This window comes from Rhinolophus sinicus, linkage group LG02 (assembly GCF_036562045.2).
Source record: "Rhinolophus sinicus isolate RSC01 linkage group LG02, ASM3656204v1, whole genome shotgun sequence".
Taxonomy (NCBI): Eukaryota; Metazoa; Chordata; class Mammalia; order Chiroptera; family Rhinolophidae; genus Rhinolophus; species Rhinolophus sinicus.
Genome location: NC_133752.1, coordinates 9,421,027 through 9,437,051, shown reverse-complemented (window position 1 = coordinate 9,437,051; position 16,025 = coordinate 9,421,027). Strand labels below are relative to the sequence as shown.

At 41.6% G+C, this 16,025-nt stretch overlaps 1 pseudogene; it reads left to right on the top strand.

Moving 5' to 3' along the window:
• The first annotated feature begins 1,915 nt into the window (after positions 1-1,915).
• Positions 1,916-4,449, top strand: LOC141568864 (hypoxanthine-guanine phosphoribosyltransferase-like; annotated as a pseudogene).
• The last annotated feature ends 11,576 nt before the right edge of the window (positions 4,450-16,025 follow it).

The window sequence follows — 16,025 nt, the reverse complement described above, 5'->3', positions numbered from 1 at the left end:
ACAAGTTAAGGGGCCATTTTTTTTTTCTACAAATAATCCTTGAAGGGACTTCAGAGTTCATCTGATCTAAAAAATCACAAGGTGTTGGCCTGAGGCCCACATACTGGTATGTTGTGGTTTCTTAAATTTAAGATTTGGAAAATATCACATAAGTCTGAATTCTTGGCTTCTCTTGAGGAGTTGGAAGATCACATGACCTCAGGCCTGCACACCTGCCTGGCAACATTGGGCTAGAGGTGAGAGGTGGTCACTGCCATCCTATGTGGGACACAGATCATCAGGCCATTTTACCCCTTTGTGTCACCCATCCATCCCTGTAGACATTTGAGTCTGATTCCCTGTGTCTTCCAGTTTCTTCAATTTAGAAGAGAAGAAACAGAGACCCGGAGAGGCCTAATGTGCGTACACAAGGTGGAGCAGCAAATCGGCAGAGTCAGGTCTGAAATCAGGGTTTCTTGCCTCCCAGTCAGCTTAGAATGTGCTCTATGCCAAATGAGTATAAATACTTCTATTGACGAGTTAGATGACTCCAAAGGGTCTTTTGTTCTTCCATAGGCTTATTTATTTTAGCAGTCAGATCAAGTTCACTGTCCCAAACGAACACCGTGCTTTAAGATGGGGCTGAAAGATTTTGTATTGACTTGTCTTATTTATCCCTGTGATTGATTGTAACAAGCACAATTCTGGGGGCAGACCAACCTGGCCCTGCCACTACCTTGGGCAAGTTTCTCCCCTTTTTAATAATAATTGTACATATTGCACAGTGTAATGGTGAGGGTTAAATGAAATTGTCCGTGGGATGTGCTCAGTACAGTGTCTGGAATATCAACATTTGACAAATGTTGAATTAGGACATCAGAGGAATTTAAATAAACATGGCAAAATAACAGTGTAGCTAAATGGTTTTGCATTTGCAAATGTGTATGAGTTCATAGTGATCCCACCACGTCAAATTCAATATCACAGTGTGTTCCTCATCTTCTCCCATTTTATATATGCGTTCTGTGAACTCATTTGGTCTAACCTGTAACCTGCACAACAGGAAATATGTCAATACAAGCTATTAAGTGAAGTTCAAGAATTAATTCCTTGTGTCTGGGTGGTTGAGTTATCACTATGATATACAGTTGAGTTAATTTGTTGCTGTTTGTATTGATTTTAGGATCTGCCCTATTTCATTCTTTTATGATTTAGTTTTGTTTTTTAATATATTATACTCAAGTTTCAACCAATAAGCCCTATGTTATTGAAATTAAAGTAATGAAAAATACTTTATGCCTACCTTCTGAAAGCTTAGAGACGTAGAGAAAAGAGACATGTAAACAGAGCATTACTATAAGCTGTCTTGGACGTGTAGATCGGGAGATGACAAAGTCCCTGCCCTCTTAGAGCTTACATTCTAGTGAGGGAGAGAAAATAAATAAGTATATACGTAAATACTGTGTCACGTGGTGCTAAGTGCAATGAGAGGCGGCGGGTAGAATTTGGAGTGGGGAGTGAACAGCCAGACTCCACCCTGCACTAACTGCGGAACTTTGGTCAAGCTGTCCCTTAGTTTCCTCATCTATAAAATGCAAATAATGAGATCTGCCTCATATAGATTTTTGTGAGAATTAAGCGAGATATTTTGAAAGTGCTTAGGATCGTATCCAGCACAGAGGAAGCACCATGAAAGTTTTAGATTAATAAATGTGGAGAAAAATAATGCAGAGAAGGGACAGAAGGCTGTAAGAAGCATGGAGAGGTACAATATATATATATATAGGCTGGTCAAGGAAGACTGCACAGAAAGGGAAACATTCAAGCCAAGACGTGAGGAGGGAAGAGAACACACTGTGCAGATATCTAGGGAAGAGAAAGTGGCCCAGGGAAGGGGCAGCAAAAGGCCCTGGATGGGGAATGTCAAGCAGCAAGGATGTCAGTGTGGTCTGAGCAGATGGCCAAAGGAGAGAAAGGAGAAGATGAAGGCAGGGAGGTATGGGATCCGGCAAGGGGAGAGCCTCGTGGGGCTTCTCGCCCATTTTTGGCTTTTGCTCTGAGTGCACTGAGGTGCCACTAGAGAGTGCTGACCTAGGGAGTGACATAGTCTGTTTTGTTTCAAAAACACCATTCTGGCTGCTCTAGGGAGAAGGTACCACAAGGAGGCAGAAGCAGGAAACCACTGATGGAGGCTTTTGCAAATATATGAGGGAAATTAGGGGCTTGACCAGGGTGGTGAGATATGGTCAGATTCCAGATATACATATTTTGGAGGTTGAGCCAATGGGATTTTCTCTTGGCTGAGATGTGGGGTTGAGAGAGGGGTCAAAGAGTGTAATAAACGAGAAGTACTGGGCACTATGAAGGAGTTCTGGAGAAAGCAGGAAGTGGGGGAGACCCTCAGAGCAGGAATTTGAAACTCTGGGTCTGAGATGACCATTCCATTTAAATAGCCACCCCCTCAGGTCAGCGTTAGTGTTCATATGTTTAACCCACTGAATTTCAAGAGCAAACAGAACAAGAGCCAAAGCCATCCAATGGATGCTTCACCATCTATACATGGTAAAACTGTCAAATCTACTCTAGGTAGGTAGGAAAATGGGCTACAATACCAAGGTCAGTGTCTGCCTCCCTCTGTGGGCCATTCTCATATTTCTGTTTACACACTGGCTGTTAGTTGCTACATATTCTGGTATTTTACTTACATTGACAATTTGCCACAGCTTTCCTTTACATACTCAGTTTTTATAAGGGCATTTAAAAAAGAGCCAGGTTTATAAAATCTATACCCTTCCCCTAAATTCTAAGATGATAATTGAAAACTTATACTATCATTGTCATCATCATTGCACCAATAAGTCACCTTGGTCCCATGCTTTACCCAACATTTGTTCCTGCATTATTTCATTTGATCTCATATCCTCTCTGGGAGGTAGGTAAGATGTTATTCCCATTTTATACAAGAGAAAATTGAGGGTCAGAAAGGTGAAGTGGCTTGCCTCCTCTAGAACTCAGGTAGAATGTTTGCCATGAATCCTATCTTTCCGTCACTGGGAAGTATGCCCCATATGACTAAGAACCTTAGATAACATGAAAACAAAGCTAGAGACCACCACAGCACTTCTTTAAATCTTATGTAGTGTTTCCCTAATCTCCCCTAGTAATAAGGACTATTTATTACCTTCTAACCCCGCATCAGGCACTACACTAAGCACAGTAAGTACACCAGGCCATTTAATACCCTCAGCATCGCCATGAGGTGGTTTTCATGACTAACCCCATTTTACACGTGCACTCTCTAAGGAGGAGGCAGGAAATGGCTTGCCCATGATCCCTGAGCTCTTCAGTACATGTCAGAACTTGGATTTGAACCTAGACCGTTACACTGACTCTGCAGAAGGGAAGGGTGCCTTGATACCAGAAGCCAGGAATGAGGCACTGTTTTCATCCAGTATCTTCACAACAGACCGCGCCCTCTATTTTACCCGTGAGAAGCAAACTCTGAGAAATGAAGCAACATGCTCAAAGTCACACAACTAGTTAATGGTAGAGTTGGGACTCTGATTCCAAGTTAGAATGACCAATGGTCCCACGTGACTTAAGGGATTCCCAGGACATAGGACTTCCAGTGCGAACGCTGGGACAGTCCCCACAGACCAGGACAAGTGGACCACTCTGTGTCCACATGCAGGGCTGTGTCCTACTTGACTGCTCTAGTTAAGGGGTTACACGGGCTGCTATGAGGTGGCCTTGTCCTCCAATCCATGTTAACAATGTGAAAACTTCAAACAGCTAGTTAAAAACAAGATTTGTGCTCCTCCTCAGCCAGCTCTATCACGACAGCCCATAGCTTCGTGTCACGATTCGTGATGTTGAAACAGGTTATGACCTAGATTTATTTTGTGTATCTAAACACAAATTTGAAAAGCTGTTTATTTCTCATGGACTAATTGTGAATGGGACAAAATGGTTGACTCTTGAAATTCTATGAAGAAGATGGGAGGCCACCAGATGGTAGGTAGCCCTGTGCATGCTCCAGAGGGGTATAAATTTGCTGGATTCTAACAAAACACCAAACAGAAATAGTGATATATCCCTCCGATGACTGCAGATTTTATCAGACTGCAGAGCTACTGCAATGACCAATAAATTGGAACCATAAAAGTAATTTGTGGAGATGATTTTGCAACTTTAACTGGAAAGAATGTCTCGATTGCTACAGATAAATTGGCATTGGAAAAACAAAGCAGATTTTGTTTTCCTTGGTCAACCAGTATAATCCAAAACTGTCAGCATTGCAAGTTTTCTTCTGAAAGACATCCCTCAAACTATTGAATGTAGACCAGACGGTGTTGGATTTGAAATTCCTGGCCAATTGGTTGTAGGATTGCCCTTGAGTCTAATTAACGCATTAAGGATTTGAATCATGTTTGTGTCACTAGAAAAAGCAAAATACAAAACTTAAAATAAGAGTTCAAGTTGAGTAGTAGAGTTTGGGAACATCTGGAATCCCACTGACATCGCCAGTAAAATTGTCAAATGCTCCAGTTCTGTGGCCATCTGCATAGTAGAGCTTTTTGCATGTACCTTCTGAAAACCTCGCCTGTTTTGTATTTTAGAAACCGTAGTTGCTGCTATCCTGAACTCCTTTGCTCTGAGAGAATAGGCTATCAGTTCCTTTTGAAGGAGTTGTTTAACTAGTGAATGAAAAAAACCTCTTTAAAATAAAACACCTCTGTAAGAAACATGTAAAGAGAAGATATATTATTTTATTAATTGCTATATTGATTTTTATGTAGTCATGAATTCATGAAAAGAATAAGTATTTGAATATTGTTAATTATTGTAATTGTACCACTTTAAAAAGTAGGAAGCAGTCAGTTTTCTTATCTGATAGTATCTAAGAGGTTTTATTGTTTTGTATAAACCATGTTTCCTGGAATTATTTTAGTACTGTTTCAATAGTATTGACTGAATCTCCCGTTTGTTTAGATTATCTCTGGTGATTCTTCTTCTATGGTTCCTTTCAATATTAATCAGTATATTCCAACACCTTTACATATTTTAAATTCTTCAATGCAAACTCCTTTAAACTGCCTCTTACAAAACAAACAAACAAACAAAAAAACCTTTAGAAAGAAAACACTACCCATTGATAAACTAGCTACACATTGAATGGCAGGGACTTGGGACAGGATTCAGTGAGATGAAGGAGACACCTGGGGTGCTTGCACAACCCTGATGTGATGTCTCCTTACATTTTGTGTACCCGGTGACTTTTAACCCGCTCTAGTCCTGACTCTGCTGAGTAGAACAGACGTGGACAACATTCTTTACCTGACTCTGAAGTTTCATATTTGCGTTTAAGTTTCTGATTCAAAACATGTATGTGAATGGCCAGTTTGGTGATATCTCATCAATTTAATGTCTTACTTGAGTTAAATTAACTTAAGAAGAAAGCCCCATGCTAACCTACATTTTCAAATACTTCATCATTTAAGCAGCTTTCCACCTAATTCTACCAACTTTATTTCCCTTTCATACATAATTTATTCAGATAAAATATATTTCTACCATGTACTTTTAAAAATTATATACTGACTTTTCTCTTCAATTTAAAGACTAGACTCTGTCCAAGAAAAGGACCAACTAATATTGGTGATTGTGATACCGGAATAGTCCCCTCACTATAGGAATTTTAAGCCTTTTCCTTAGTTTCTTAGCTCCCCAGTCCCTAGTCGCAATCACTTTTTAAATCAGTTTCTTGGTCTTAAACTGGGGATTGCTCCTAGCCTAGATCAGGGAGTGTCTCTCAACCCCTGCTTCAGACAACTACCCAGAAGCCTGTGATTTAAGCCTATTCACTGTAACCATTGCAGCCCAGCATTCTTTCCAGGCCATTCCGGCCCACCTCCTGCATAAACAACACCACCTGAGTGACTAGTTAAAGCCCCATGAAGCTAAATGGACTTCACCTGGTGGCAGTAGCCCTGAGTCCTACTCCTTGGGCCAGTGCTTTTAATCTATTGACCAAAACCTATCTCTCCTCATCCAGGGGCCATTGGGATACGAATGATGCTCCAACAAGGCCTCCAGTGCACTCCGACCAAGGAGGCCAACATGGTCTTCCAGGCGGGTCCCGAGACCCCTTCCTCTCATCTAAGATCATAGGGAGAGAGTCCTGTGACTCCCCGATAGGCAGGGACAATGACCACACTCAGCAGGAAGCAGATACAGAAGAAGTGACCTCCTGTCCCTCAACTTCCCATAGAGATTTAAGGGGATGACGCCTCTCAGGGGGAAATGAGGCAGGTAGATAAAGATAGGAATGGGGTCTCCAAACATTCCTGCATGTTCAACATGGCCTATGGAGACCGACTGCCCAGAGACCTCCCAGAGACCTCCCCTCTACACCCAAATTTTCCCTTATCTACCTGTTGTGCGGGGTATCAGGCGGGGTCTCTGTTCCTGCTCCCCACATAAGAACGCAGGATGTGGCCAGGCCCAAAAGGAATGCCCACAGAGCCATAGGTAGGGAAGTCATACCACTATGGTCTCACTGGAGGCTGGGTTCACAGGATGTGCGACCTGCTGTCCGCTTTTCTGCCAACCGACCGACGACTCTCCTCCACTCTGCTCCTCTACTCTCCTCCGTAGCCGTAGCAGTTATATTAGTGGCCAATGGCTCAATGGTTACAGCTGACGGCCAACCAGCCACAGCTGACGGCCATCTACCACCCGAGCCAGCACCCCTCCATATGAGGCCGAGAGCCTGGAAACTGCTCTTTGGGGCTCTGTCCCCACACTACCATAACCATTAACCACTGTGAAGACACTAGAAGATGCAAACTACCTAACTAGATTAGACTGGTCACTCACACCTGCGCAGCAAAGGCTACAAAGACCTTCGCTTCACCTTAGACTCATTATACCATCATTATAGTACCATGCGGATGCCCGGAAGTTCATTAATGTCATTATAACAGACTGAATTCTGGGAAGGAACATGCGCAGTCTAAAAAGATGAGGTAATAGCCTCTTGTCAATCACAGGTGCCAATCAAGAAACCCCACACCCAGAGAGGAGTAGCCCATTCTGGAGAAAAGAACAGAAAACCACCAAGGCCCCATTAGTGGGGGCCCGTGAGCCATCCTCTTGTACTCGGGCCTGCTCCTATCCCTTTGGAGTGTAATTCTGCTTCTAATAAACTGCTCTCTCACCACTGTATTTCTGTGTCTCATTCAATTCTTTGCTCAAGAGGCCAAGAAACTGGACACCACGCTGAGAAGGGCCTGCTCTTCGGTAACAATTGAATGAATAATCAGCAAATCAATTATTTCATAGTGAGGCTGAAGTAACCAGCAAAGCCCAGTCTGGAAGGGGGAACTGAGATGCAGAGGCAAGAATCAAACAGGGTGTCATGGAGGCCGGAGCTCTGAGAGCAAATATTTCTTGAGTTTCTACCAGAAGTCTGGCATTGAAGGTAAAACAATGAACAAAACAAACTGAGTCTTGTCATCATGGAACTGAGACTCTGAGTGAAAATGACGCAGGATGGGTGGGGGTGGGGGTGTGGGGAGAAGGGCGGGGAGAAGTCTCCTCTATGACCTGTCAGATTTGCTATCCACTGGCTTGTGGCTTCACCTCCTGGTCTAAGGCTGCTACTGGAGTTTCAGAAAAAGGACGGGGAAAAAGGAAAATCCAAGGCAAGTGTCTTTGTCTTTAAGATGACAGGGCAAATGCATTGATTATGCCCACTCACACCCCATTGGCCAGAACCATCTCTGGAGCTGAGGATGTATTTGGCGGCCAGGAAACAAGGTCTCTAATTAAAAATGGGGGATACTGTTTATTAAAGAAGAAAAAGAAGAAAATAATAGATACTAAGCAACAGTCAGAACTCACCACTCCCATTTGTGGGTTTTCAGGCTTTGTGATATGAAAGGGAGATATGGGGGAGTGAGGAAAACCTTGAATCCTAAGCTACTGCCTACAACTCAACACCCACCCTCCCACACTCCCAGGAGGACTCAGTTTCTTCGTTTGTCAAGTAAAGGAGTTGAGTCACCGCTCTGCAGCCATAATGTTCCATGATTCTGTAATGAATGATTACAGAAATGTCTGTTTTGTTAATTTTTTGTGAAATTATTTGACATATTCATGGTCATGGGTAACACTTAAAAAACAACACATCTGCAAAATAATCCGGTCTGACAGCACAGGTGCAATGACTCATCCCCATGTCCTGGAAGCTGACAGCCATTAGGACACCTGAGGGGCCTCCACCGTGCTTCTTCCTCCCCACTCACCAGTCCATGCAAGCTGTGCCTGGAAAAGCTCAGCACTTCCATGGCCCAGGGCCAGACAGCGTCATTAACTCTGAGCAACCAAGAGAGATCTGAGATTTAGTGGCTCCCCAAGGGGCCTCTCTCCCTCCAGCAGTCAACTTGGATCTGATTATTCTACTCATTCAGAGAAATTTCCTGGAAGGCAACTCTGTGGAAACTGAACCTTTTGTTCAGTAGCATTCACAAAGGGAGATTTGTTCTTGCACCAAAGTTCGGATGAGCTACATCCATTTCTTCTCAGTCTTGCCCTTCTCCAGTGTTATTTTAGTTCACTGATTATATCTAGAAGAAACTTGTACTTCCAGCACATTCTGTCTTCCGATTTCATTCTGCTAAGGAGACCTACCCACCTTTACTGTTACCAGAGTAGTGGGCTCTGGTCAGGAGAGCAGGGCCTTGGATTGGCAATGCCAGGAGAAGTTGTTGAACTCATGGTGGGCTGAAGAATGACAATTACAAATTAAATTTTTAGATTTGGTGGGGGCTTGAGGGGTTCCAGTGATACCATTTGTCAACATCCCAGCTTGGGATGGGAGCCAACTCTTAGTGAAACATCTTAGGAGGATACCTGGCCCAGTCTTCTCAGATGAGCAAGTACTAAATATCTGGGACAATTCAAAACTTGTGAGAGAGTGTGGCTGACCCTGCTGGTTGACAAAGGGCCATTTCTGACCCTCTTCTCCATTGTCCCCAGGCCTCAGCGTCTAAACGAGTGAGATTGTCAAGGAATTTCCTCCAGAATAAAAATAGTTTCCAACATTATTTTAATTAAAAAAAACAAAAAACTAACCTTAACAGAGCCCTTACTATACGTCAAGCACTATTCCGAGAATTAAACATCTATCATCTTGCTTAATGCTGAGAACAACCCAAAGAGGTAGGCACTATTATCACCCCCATTTTACAGGTGGAAAAACTGAGCTCTACTCTAAGCACATTGTATGTATAAGGTCCTGTGCATGAGGTTGGTGAGCCAAAGAAGCAGGCGCCATGCTTCAGGTGCCATTCACTGGGCACCATACACCATCCATTTTGGTCACTTTTATTCCCAGAAACAGCAGTGGCCACATCTCACAGTGACAAAGTGACAGCCAAGTATTCTCACAACAAGAACAACTTCTCTACCTGACCAGTCTATAGAATAATTGTGGGTGTTGTTCTTGACTATGAGGCTTCAAAACCTTTTTTGCCCTCCGGGAGAACCTATAAGCTCCTGACGTTCTCTAGAATATTTATTTCTAGCCACAGTTGTATTCTGCTGTTGCAGCTGAGATCGCTGGCTGACACGATATGTGAAGTGCCTGGTACACTGTTAGTTTTCTGTTCTCTGCATGATGCATTTTGCACCAAGCTTTTAAATGCTGTTTCACATTGATGTACCTTATTAACAATCACACATTTCACTGTGACATCACATAGACTCCTGAGAGGTGTCAAGGTGAGTTTCCTTAATAAAGAACAAAAGTGTGTCATCATGTGATTCTCAAAGCTGAGATTCTTAATAAACAGCAAATAGCACTACTCCTTCTTTGATGTCTCAAAGGATAAAGAAGAGTAAGTAAGGATTTGGGGGTCTTCAGACTGTAAGTTTGGACTCTTTTGGGGCACCACCCTCACCCACAAAACATACCCATTGTCTCTCAAGCATCTTTGGCCAGCATCTCCCCCACATCCCCCAAAGACCTGGTGACCACCATTCTACTCTCTGTTACTATGAGTTTGACTTTTTTAGATTCCACATGTATGTGAAATCATGAGGTATTTGCAGAGGCAACTGTTTTTTAAAACATGATTCCACAAAGTCTTTTGTTATTCACATAATTTATTTATGTCTATTATAAAAATACTCCAAACTGGAGATTCACAGATGTTAATGAACTTTCTCTGGGTCACCTGTCCCTTAATTCCATGGTTTTTTCTACCTTGTGGTCCTTGCACTTTGATGAGAGGATGAGAATGGCAACGTGTACCTATGTGAATCAAGTTCAAGGGTAAATTCTTTGTTAGGGACCAGTTCAAAGCCTTCTGTATTTTGTGAGTGTGAGCTGAGGACCAGCTAACCACTGCCACTCAGGCAGACACCCAGCACCGAGTCCCTGGTTAATTATTAAATATATATTAAAATTATGACTCTTAGAAGTATAAATAATTGCTTTGTTATTTAAAAAAACGGTAAAAAGTGCCTGGGTTAACACTTCACTCATAAAATGCCTTTTATAATCACATTGTACGCTAGGTTTACTTTAACATTTTACTTTATACAATTTTAATTTGCCATACATAACATTTATCCAGGACATATAACTACTTGTCTTTTAAAAACCCATAAAAATAGAGCTCTTCTGTACAGTCTGGATTCTGCCTGAGATACTGCAGTCACAGATGTAGGAATTGCTTTAAGGGTGAATGACATGCCAGTAGGTAAGTCGACGCTGCTCCTGCTACACGTCTCTTGTATGAAGCATCATACAGATGTAAAGTTGAGCTTGTTTCCAACAAGAAATAAAGGCACAGAGAGCTGTCAAGCCAATGAGAGAATGTGTTTTACCAAAATATTTTATATATACCTGACTTTGCCTGTCAGGTGGATAAAAGATGAGGATATGGTATTAAATATGTCGACACAAACAGTGACACATGGCTAAAAAAAGACCCATTGAATGTGGAATTGTGTGTGTGTGTGTGTGTGTGTGTGTGTGTGCGCGCGCGCGCGCATGAGTTTTTGTCTTTTCAAGCATTCAGCCTAAAATTTCAGAACTGTATTTGAAAGTGTGCTGCAAATCTTATAAGGTTCACAGAAGGAAAATGGTGAACATTCAGGAGTTACAAAAGGGAAATTAGACTCTGGATCACTCCCACAGCCTTTGGATAAGTATGATGGTGGATGCAAGTTAGAATGGTAAGAGGATTTTTCTACAGCAAACAAGAAAGCAGGTTTATGAGTAAAGTATAAGGTTGATAAGCAATCAGTAATTCAGTACTGATGTCACTTATAAGAAAAACGATATGGAGGATTTATTTATATATGTAGGTCAGAGTGGCCTTAGGGCTAAAGACGACCACATGGCTAATGGCAAAGGTACCCAAGTTGGAAGTACAGAGAGAGAAGAGGCAGGAACGGGGTGGCTCGGTAATAAAGATTCCAACGTAGTGCAAGGAGAAAAGAACACCCCAGTCCCCAGCCATCTCCAGGGCACCCAAGGTGTGAAAAGCATGGGACCAGCTTCCTGTTAGTCTCCACTGGCTTTGAACTTGAACACTCAAATGGTTTTTTGGGGAAGCCACTTGCAAATTTATTTCTACACTATCTATTTCATCTTTGGAAGGGAATGCAAAGAACAAAATTTAACTGGCACAGGCAGCCACTTCCAGGGGTATCCTGGTGAACAAGGAAGGTACATTTAGAGAGCCCAGAAATCAGCAAGCAAGCCCAACAATAAGTCAGAAATTGTCCTGAGTGGAAAACAGCCAGGTCACCCAGTAGATTAGCAAGGACCCGTTTCTGCAGACATTCTGCAAGTGGAGTTCATTAAAACTTGGGGCAAGTCTGATTTTAATCAGAACTTGTCCTGAGCACCTATCCTCATGTCTAGCCAAAACTAAGTCCTGTGAGGGTGTGCCTAAGTGAAGAAAGAGCCAGTGAAGAATCCATGGACTGACCACAGTGGTGGTAGCTGCAAGGGCTCCTGAAAAAAACAAAACTGAATTGCCCACCAGTGGCAGGCAGAAAGGAGCCAACCTTGGTTGAGTACTTGTTTACATACAAGGCAATATGCGTCATCAATGTTGTCATTTCTTTAGTTCTAACCACACGTTAGTGGGAGTAAGTTTATAATCCTTATTTGAGTAGCAAGGAAATTGAAGTTCAGAGAGGTTAGGTATTTCATTCAAGATCACAGAGTAACACTAAAATATGAACCCAGAAATGCCTAACTCTGAAATTTATGCATTTTCAACAAATCTCATGTGTTCCCTCAAGCAATCTCAAATTAGTATATTAATTTTTCATTCAATTCATCTATGTTTTAAAAAACTGGAAAATCAACAAATGTTTGAAAATTAAGCAACATATTTCTAAATAGCAATTAAATTAGAACATATTTTTAACTGAATGACAATGAAGAGACATATCAAAACGTAAGAGCTGCAGCTAAAAAAGCACTTGAAGGGAGATGACGTCATAGAAATGGCAGCATGAGGTGAACCTCTTGAATTCTCCCCTGGAATTCACAACAAATTGAACAACTATAATTCCACAAAGGACTACCTGCAAAGCAAACAGGTAAGACTAAGAGATGCACAACTGAAATCATCTAAAGGAGGGCACACTGGGTGAGTCAGGGAGGAGGGAAGCGGGAAGTGCTGAGACGTGGGCTGCGCAGGAGCAGGACACAGACCTAGCTCGGTGTTCCGAGTTTGCTGCATCCCGGAACTACTGCAGCTGCGGGACAGGGAAGAACTCGGACTGCTAGGGCTCCGTTTATGGCCCACAGGGCTGAGGGGACAGCATGTAACATGGCTGAACCCAACGCTCATGGCAGAGACCTTGGAGCAAAGACTGAGGGAAATGGGTGAAAATGGCGGTTTAATCCTTCACTACTGAGCATAGAACAGAAGCCTTAGGCACTGAGCCTAGCCGCCCCCTCCCTACCCTGCCCAGTGCTAGAAGCGGAACAGTAGCAGTGTCAGATCAAAAGAACAGAATATTTGCAGTTCTGAGAACTGCAGCTGGCAGCCACGGACTCATACCCCAACTAGTTCCGGTGAAGGGGAGAGAGTCCTGGGGGCTGTGCTGGTGGTTGCCTCCATTGCTCACAGCCCACCCTGCCCCCGCCCCCACCTATCTGGGTGGATCCCTGCAGGAGTAAACAGAGCCGCTGAAACACACAGGCCCTGAATCTGGTGCAGGAAGAGCTTCGGAACTTCAGAAACTTGCCACATTCCCTATAGGAGGCAGTGCCCTGAGACCTAGGCAACCTGCTCACAGAGGAGAAGCCCACTTCTAGGGAACCCCCCATCATGTGAGAAGCCAGAACAGTGCACAAAAATATAACACTACAGCGTGAGAGAGAATTAAAGGCTGCAGTTGGAAAGAAAATAAATCATTCTACCAACACCTGGGAAGCAAAGGAAAGACATCTTCCTACCAACCTGTTGCAAAACCCACTCCTGTAGATGTCTAGGAAGAAATAATAATTCACTAATTGCCATGAATAACCAAGGTAACAAGGCAGCTCAGAAAGAAAAGGAAAAGTCTCCAGAAAATGAACTTAAAGACATGGCAATATATGACTTAAATGACAGAGAATTCAAGATTGCAGTTCTGAAAAAAATCAACGAGGTGCAAGAAAACACAGACAGGCAGTTTAATGAACTCAGAAACACAATCAAAGAACAAAGTGAACATTTTACCAAAGAGATTGAATTTTAAGAAAGAACAAAATAGAATTTCTGGAGATTAAGAACTCAATAAAAGAAATGAAGAATAAAATAGCCAGCTTAGGTAATAGAACTGACGAGATGGAGGAAACAATCAGTGACATTGAAGACAGACATCTGGAAATGACATAGATGGAAGAAGAGAGACTTGAGAGTTAAAAGAAATGAAAGAACTCTATAAGAACTTTCTGACTCCATCAGAAAGAGCAATATAAGAATAATGTGCATACCAGAAGGAGAGGTAAGGGAGAAGGGAACAGAGATTATATTCAAACAAATAATCATGAGAACTTCCCAAACTTATGGAAAGAACTGGATCCTCAAATCCAAGAAGTAAATAGAACACCTAATTACCTCAACCCCAACAGGCCTCCTCCAAGGAACATTGTATTGAAGCTATCAAAAATTAACAATAAAGAAAGAATCCTCAAGACAGCCAGGGAAAAGAAGATGGTAACCTACAAAGGAAAGCCCATTAGGTTATCATCAGATTTTTCAGCAGTAACTCTACAAGCTAGGAGGGAGTGGACTCAAATATTCAAACTATTGAAAGACAGAAATTATGAGCCAAGAATAATATATCTAGCAAAGATATCCTTTAGATATTAAGGAGGAATAAAGACCTTTCCAGACACACAGAAGGTGAAGGAATTTTCTAACACACAACCTGCACTACTAGAAATACTGCAGGAGATTCGACCAGCATAAATAGGGATAATTTGTGACAACAAAAACATAAAAGGGAGAAGAGTAAAGGCCTGAACTGGAATTAAGGAATGGAAGAAGTAAGCATGCTGAAGAAAATGGAATACTCTAAATATGAAACTCTTTTTTACATAAACTTAATGGTAACCACTCAAAAAACAAAAAAAAAATCCGGAACTGAAATACATAACATAAAAAAAGAAGAATCAGAGGGAAAAATCATAGAATACCAGCACACTGAAATAATAGACAGCAACAAAACAGCAAAGAAACAATGGAGACACAGTCCTACCAGAAAACCAAAGATAGAATGATAGGAAATCCTCATATATCAATAATCACTCTAAATGTAAATGGACTGAACTCACCAATAAAAAGGCACCGATTAGCAGATTGGATCAAAAAACTAAACCCAACCGTATGCTGCCTTCAAGAGCCACATCTCAGCTACAAGGACAAATATAGACTCAAAGTGAAATGGTGAAAATTGACATTCCAAGCAAATAGTATCCAGAGAAAAGCAGTTGTAGCCATACTGATATCAGATGAAACAGACTTCAGGATAGAACAGGTAACAAGCGACAAAGATGGGTATTTCATAATGATAAAGGGGACTATACAACAAGAAGACATGATAGTCATCAATATTTATGCCCCCAATCAAGGAGCACCGAAATATGCCAAGCAACTACTAACAGAATTAAAGGGAGAAATTGACCAAAGCACAATTATAGTAGGGGACTTAAATACATCATTGACAGCTATGGATAGATCATCCAAACAAAAAATAAATAACGAAATAGCAGCCCTAAATGACACATTAGATGAAATGGACATAATTGACATCCATAGAGCACTTCATCCTAGGACATCAGACTATACATTCTTTTCTAGTGTACACGGAACATTCTCAAGGATAGACCATATATTGGGACATAAAACTAGCCTTGGCAAATTTAAGAAGATTGAAATCATACCAAGCACATTCTCTGATCACAAGGCTTTGAAACTGTATATCAACTGAAGAAAGAAAGCAGGAAAAACCACAAATACGTGGAGCTTAAACAACATACTTTTAAAGAATGACTGGGTTAAAGAAGAAATAAGAGGAGAGATCAAAAGATACATAGAAACAAATGAGAATGAAAATAATCCTACCAAAATTTTTGGGATGCAGTGAAAGCAGTTTTAAGAGGGAAATTTAAATCATTAGAGGCCTATCACAAGAAACAAGAAAAATCCCAGATAAAAACCCCACATTAGACCTTAAAGAACTGGAAAAAGAACAAACGAAACCCAAAGTCAGCAGAAGGAAGGAAATGATAAAATCAGAGCAGAGCTAAATGAAATAGAGAACAAAAAGACAATAGAAAAAAATTAATGCTAAATTAGCTCGTTCTTTAAAAAGATTAATAAAATTGACAAACCCTTGGCTAGACTTGCTAAGATAAAAAGAGAAAAGACACAAATAAACAAAATCAGAAATGAAAGAGAAGTTATCACGGATGCCACAGAAATACAAAGAATCATCCAAGAATACTATGAAGGACTATA